A 7,539-nucleotide genomic window follows, 5' to 3' on the forward strand; every position below is an offset into this window, starting at 1 on the left:
ACTTTCTTCAGTATTAATAAGGCAACATCCTATACAAACTCATTATGATTTATATGAATTTATTTCCTTGCCTCCAAAATTATTTTGAGATATTAGAAAAAACATTATCTCCACCCAATGTATAAAATTATCATAGAAATTACATAATGTGAATGTAAAAGCTGTATTAACTCTTAAAAGTCAAATAAAAACACTGTGGAATTTATCCTTTGTTATTTTCCAAGTGTAGTCACTGCCCTCCAAAACAGATTCATTATGTATAATTCAAAGTTTTTAATAAATGTTGAAAATTTGATTAAACACTAGATTGCATTGATGATAAATTTGAAATGAATGAACCTTTCAATATTTCTCAAAATTCCTGGGTAATTCCAGAGATATTAACAAAGTTTACTGTATCATCTAAAGGGAGTATCATTTGAGCATATGGCGTCAATCAATATATTTAGTAGTGCTACAAATAAACATTTTTTCCTGAGAATTTCATGTTAGAAAGGACTTAGAACATAGGTTCTTCAACTGAAAACAAGCTGTAGAAAATTTAATTCAATTTCACAAGTTCTAGGTAACAGCTAAGTAATAGCACTATAGTATAATCTGTGTTAGTCAACCCCCTCAAAATTTAAAAAAAAAAAAATCACTACATGGTAATATAAAGGTATTTTAGAAAATTAAAGCCTAAAACAGAAGGAAGAGAATAAAACAAAATCAAATGCTCTTTCCCCTCTCCTACTTTATTGTTCTTTATACACAAAAGATTGTATATACCTAGGTGTGTATCTCATGTTTTGATATACATATACACTGTGAAATGAATACCACAAACTAACATCTATCATCTCATATAGTTATTTTTACCCTCTGGCAAGAGTACTTAAGATCTTCCCTATATATTAGATCTCCAAAACATATTCATCTTGCATAAATAAAACACCATATGCTTTGGCCCAATCTCTCCCTCCCCCAGGCCCTGGTAACCACCTTTCTAGACTCTGCTTCTATGAATTTGACTATATTAGATCCCATATATAAGTGAGATCATACAGTATTTGGCTTATTTTACTTAGCATAATGTCCTCCAGGTTCATCCATATTGTTGTAAATGGCAAAATTTCCTTCATTTTTAAGACTGAATAATATTCCATTGTGTATATATTTGTATACCATGATTTTTTTATAAATTCATCTGTCTTCAAACATCTACGTTGTGTCCATATCTTGGTTATTGTGAATAATACTGTAAATGAACATGGGTGTTCAGATAACTGAGATTTTGATTTCATTTCCTTTGGGTATAAACCAAGAAATGGAATCACGTGGTATTTCTACTTAAATTTTCTGAGGAACTTCCATACTGTTGGCCATAATGGCTAACCACATTCTTACCAGGTGTACAAGGATTCCCTTTCCTCCAGACTTTTACCAACACATACCATCGCTTGTCTTTTTGATAACAGCCATTCTAACTTGTGTGCAGTAATATTATTTTGATTTGCATTTCCCTGATGATCAGTAATATTGGGCATCTTTTCATATACCTGTTGGCCAGCTCTATGTTTTCTTTTGAGAAATATCTATTCACTTTTTAATGGGGTTAGTTGTTTTTCATTTTGCTACTGAGTTGTGTGAGTTCCTTATATATTTTGGATATAATTCCCTCATCAAATGTATGGTTTGCAAATATTTTCTATCATGCCATAAGCTTCTTTTCCCTTGATTTTTGTTTCTTGCTGTGCATAAATTTTTTAGTTTGATATAGTCCCATTTGTCTATTTTTGCTTTTCTTGCCTGTGTTTTTGGGGGTCACAACCAAAAACTTGTTGCCCAGACCAACATCAAAAAGCCCCTAGCAGTGTTAAGATTTCAGGTCTTACATTAAAGTTTTTAATCCATTTTGAGTTAATTTTTTATATGATGTTAGAGAGGGATCTGATTTCATTCTTCTGTATGTGAATATTCAATTTTCCTAGCACCCTTAGTTGAAGAGATTATCCTTTCCCCACTGTGTGTTCTTAACATACTTCTTGAAGATCAGTTGAAAGTAAATGTATAGATTTATTTCTGGGCTGTCTATTCTGTTCCACTGGTCTGTATGTCTGTTCTGTTCTGTTTTCTTAGTACCACACTGTTTTTATTACTTAGCTTTATAATACTTTTTGAAATCAGGAAGTGGGATGCCTCCCGCTTTGTTCTTCTTGCTCAAGACTGTTTTGGCTATATGGAGTTGTCTGTGGTTCCATAGGAATTTTAGGATTGTTTTCTCTATTTCTGTAAAGAATGCCATTGAGATTTCGATAGAGAATGCACTGAATCTGTAGATAGTTTTAGGTGGTACAGATGTTTTGTTTTTTTTACTTTTTTATTGTTATGTTAATCGCCATATATTACATCATTAGTTTTTGATGTAGTGTTCCATGATTCATTGTTTGTGCATAACACCCAGTGCTCCATGCAGAATGTGCCCTCTTTAATAACCCACCCCCCTACCCTCCTCCCCTCTAGAACCCTCAGTTTGTTTTTCAGAGTCCATCGTCTCTCATGGTTCGTCTCCCCCTCTGACTTACTTCATTCTTCCCCTCCTGCCTTCTTCTTTTTCTTTTTTCTTAACATATGTTGCATTATTTGTTTCAGAAGTACAGATCTGTGATTCAACAGTCTTGCACAATGGTGGTACAGATGTTTTAAGAATCTTAATTCTTCCAATCCATGAACTTGGGATGTCTTCTGTTTACCTATGTCTTTTCAATTCTTTCATAGATGTCTATAATTTTCAGTTACAAGTCTTTCACTTCCATTAATTCTATTTCTATGTATTTTATTATTTTTGTTGCTGTGATTATAATTTTTATTTGCCTTCTTAGATTCTTCATTGTATATAGAAATGCCAAGTTTTTATATGCTAACTTTGTATCCTACAACTTTACTGAATTCACTTATTAGTTCTAACAGTTTGTTGTTATTGTTGTTGTTGAATCTTTAGGACTTTCTAAAAATGTTCTTTACTGATTAGAAACTCTGTTTTATCTTCACAACAACTTTATTCTGCTATGTATTATCCATTCAAAGTATAGTGTGAATTAAGGTGATTAATCATTTTTGATGTCTTGGATCAATAAGTGCCTTACTTGACATAAAAGAACAGGCATTTACTAGATCTTTGCAATAAGAAATAATTAAGGCCAGAGTTTAGCTCAGGTGCTGATTTTCCTTAAACTGCAGACCTCTTCCCAGCACATCACCAGTGCTCAGTAGAAATGTGAGAATATTACCTGGGAGAGTACCTTCATCTATTATCAGTTATTGTCACTCATTTTAACCCTGTGGGGTATTAATAAAACAGGTAAGATTAAAATAATTTCTATTGAAAACCACTTTTAAAGTGGAAGAAGAAAGAAGAAAGAGATGAAGAAGGACAAACTAGATAGTGTCCCTGACAACCAAGGATAGACTATGGACTAGAGATGCAAACCCAGGGCATTAAAACAAACACATTTATAAGCATACAAAAAGAAAAATGCCACCAAAAACAAGGACACAATTTGTATTGGTGACATTCCTGGAAGGAAATAAAATTTGTTCCATATGGCTAATATGAAGAGATGGCTGAGGACTTGTAGGCAGGACTAATGGAGCAAACAAGGTTTAGTGAAGCATCCAGACACTAGGAATGTAGGGACCCATTACTCTCTGTACTTGAAGGAAAAAAAGAAATATTTTAAAATTCCTCAGCGATACTTGAACTAGTATCCTCATTGTAAAGAGAAGCAGCTATAGACAAAAATGCAACACCAAAGCAAAAGAGAATAGAGAATCTCTCTTTACTCCTGCCCTCTAACCTCATGTTGGTGAGATTAGGTCCTTAAACCTAATCAGAATCCAGCCAGCATGGGGTTCCTGGTAATACTTTCCATAGGGGTTGACCCCTGATGCTCATGTGGGCAAGGAAACCAAAAATGGATGGGATAGGTAAGTAAAAAAGAATAACCACATAATCCATCCACTGCTCACATTCTGAAGGTTCACCCTAAAGAAAAAGACTAGTTGGCCTTTTACATTTTTGTGAATTCACTTAAGTAACTACAAGTGGTCTAAAATGCCCATTTCCAGTTTGGCAAATCACTAGTACTCCCTGCCAAATGTCCAGTCTTTGGAAGAAAGAATCACAGCATCAATGGCATTGCTGGTTTAAAACCTAAAGATACTATAATTTGGGGAATATACATTACCCCGCTTTCCTCAATTCATTCATATTTAATTTCATCTTTTAGTTCTTTATTTCATTCAATATGGTAATTTTTAGGCCCTACTTAACTTAGTAACTTAGTAGTAAATACATTCTATTCTGTAAAACCTTTGCTTATAGATGGAAATTTTAAAGGAACCAAATGCTTTTCTTTTTACTCCTTTTGGGAAATTTACATATAACTTGAATTTTTAAAAGTATGACTATTGCCTGAAAGGAAAAGACTATCTGAACTCAGGAACTGATATTTTATTTTCTTGGCTATGTAGTGGTACTATGTCAAAATTTTATCCTCAAGCTTACAAAGACCTTTAAATGTCAAAATGGTAAACTATGTCTTGAGAATGAAGAAAGCAGAGGAGTGACTCCAACTTCTGCCCTGCTGTTAATACATTTTAATTGTTATTATTTATTTAAGAGATTTCTAAACAATTTCTTAAGTCTTCTTTCAGTGGCATCTGGCATTAATACATTCATCAAAAACATATTAATTTTTTTCAGATTTTAAAGTTAAATTAATGGTGTATGGAAATAGCATTATATTGGAGAATAAGACATATGAGCTCAAATCCCAGTCATCCCTCTCTTTCAACTCTCTCTCCACACTCACAAATAAACACATCCATATACTTTCATTTTTCCATTCTGGCTTTGGATTTGTGCAATGATAACAATACTTGGCAGTGAACAGCCTCATATCCCTTCTGAGATTAAAGCAAATATTGCTAATCCATGAGGATTCTTTCTTATTGAATAGAGATATACCCAAAGGTTTCTTTTCATCATTTCTCTGCAGCTAGAATAAATTGATAGAGTAGTTGCAAAAAAGTTGAAAGTTATTTGTCTTCCTTGAGCTACTTACTCAACATTTTGAAATTGTGGATTCTTCTGTGGTATACTGAAATTAACATACATACCTATATCTCAGATCATTTATTTATATTTCATATGATGGTGTATTTAAAGTGTCTGACATTTTACAGGTACTTATTAAACATTAGCTCAGGTCCTACTTTTTCTGACTACTGTCATCAACACCATCAAAAATAGCTACTTATTACAACTCAATAGCAAAAAACTCCAAGCTTTCTGATTAAAAAATGGGCAGATCTGAATAGACATTTTTCCAAAGACCTACAGATGGCCAATAAGTACATGAAAAGATTCTCTATGTCATTAATATCAGGGAAATGCAAATAATAACCACAATGAGATATCACCCCAAACCTGTTAGAATGACTATTATCAAAAAGACTAGAAATACGTGTTGGTGAGGATGTAGAAAAGAAAAAAAACTTGTACACTGTTGGTGGAAATATAAATTGGTGTAGTCACTATGAAAAACAGTATGGACATTTCTCAAAAATTTAAAAATAAAACTACCATATGATCCAGCAAATCCACTTCTGGGTATTTATCTAAAGAAAATGAAAACGCTAACTCAAAAAGACATATGCACCCCCATGTTCATTGCGACATTATTTACAATAGTCAAGATATGGAAATAATGTGTTTGTTCATGGATGAATAAAGAAGATGCAGTATGTATGTGTGTGTATACAGATATCTATATATATAGATATCTATATACACACACAATGGAATATTTGGCCATAAAAACAGAATGAAATTTTATCATTTGTGACAACATGGATGTACCTTGAGGGCATTATGCTAAGTGAAATAAATCATAGAGACAGATACAATCTAATCTCGTTCATAAGTGCGGCCTATAAATAAGTAAGTGAGTAAATAAATAACCATGGCCATAGATACAGAGAAAGGAGTAGTGGTTGACAGAGGTGGAGGGTGAGGTTTTGGAGAAATGAGTGGCCTGTTCTTTTTGTTTTAGTTAAATAAACTGAATAAAAAAATAGCTACTAAAAAAGATAGCTACTATTTCATTATCTCCTTACCAGATTACTACACAATTTTTGTATGTTTATTATTAATGAATTCTACACTACTTTTCACATTTTCTTTCATTTTACATAATTAAATTCATCTAAGTTAATAAAAAATTAGTGAATGATTAATACACTGCATATACATGTATGTTTAGTTCAACAATTCAATTCTAAAATATTTATTGAGTACTAACCATATAAATAATATCAGACCTCCCTGGAAGAGACAATGATGTTAAAAGAGGACTAAAGCAAAATGTTTGCATTCCAAGAGTTCAAAAATTGAAAGAAAAAAGAGACAAACACCTAAATTAAACATACTTAGCATCTTTATTGATGTCCCCATTGTTTTTTACACTGATTTTAGCAAAATTTTCTCCTCCTATACTCAATCTATAGAGATTGATCTCATCTCAGATTAAATGTCACTACCCTAGTCATATCCAGGCTAGAATAACATGTGGCCCTTAATGGAATACTCAGGAATTGCCTATTTATCAGAGTTCCTTCATGCAACCCAGGAGTGGCCCTGAGCACCTTATTATACCCTTCAGTTGTTTCCCAAAGGTCAGAAGGCATCACAAACATTCTGTTCTTCCAATTTTCCAATTGTAATATATTGAAAATCTCTGTGTATCTCTCTCATATGCACCCAAATGCATGCATAGTCTTCTACAACAGTGCCAAATCTGAAGAGAAAAAAACAAACAATTTTCCACTTGCATCGTAACTCACAAGTTCACATAACTCTAATGGAGTTAGCATGGTCTCATTACTATGCAGTGCCATGATGCTCCCTTTCCTTCACCTTCCCACCCCCCCCCCTTTTTAAATGTGCTATTTTAGGTCTACCTGGAATAATAAATGAGCTAATGCTGACCCATATATCTCTTACAGCCTGCTACCTCTGCCACACTAAGACCAGGTGGAGCCTTTGAAATTACTTCTTATAAGTACTTGATTAAATTCTTAGCCAAGGGCCATTTTTCTCCCAAATCTCTCTATGGGGAAGAAATAGTCATTTTCTTCTCCCAGTTATAAGAGCTTTTCAAGAAGGAACAAGTGGTCTGTGATTTTGATTGCTGTGGAGAGGTCTAGTCGAGTAAGGACTTAGAAGAGACCACTGAATTTGTTAATTAGTGGGTCGTGGTGAATTGAGCTCCCAAAGATAGTAGTTTGATCAAATTGGTGGGAGGAAGAATAAAAAGAATTAGTTAAGACTGTTAGAAAAGGTAGTGGAGGCAAGAGTACTATTTTAAGAATTTTGACAGTGAACAAAACAGAAAATAGAGACTGAAGAAATAATGGTTTCAAAAGATAACATTTTAAGTTTCAAATTTGAGGATGTTTAGTATTCATAACTAATGAGACATTACAGTTTTTTAAAGC

This window comes from Eumetopias jubatus, unplaced genomic scaffold (assembly GCF_037043125.1).
Source record: "Eumetopias jubatus isolate StellerSeaLion01/CBP00866 unplaced genomic scaffold, mEumJub1_p1.0 scaffold_3, whole genome shotgun sequence".
NCBI lineage: Eukaryota > Metazoa > Chordata > Mammalia > Carnivora > Otariidae > Eumetopias > Eumetopias jubatus.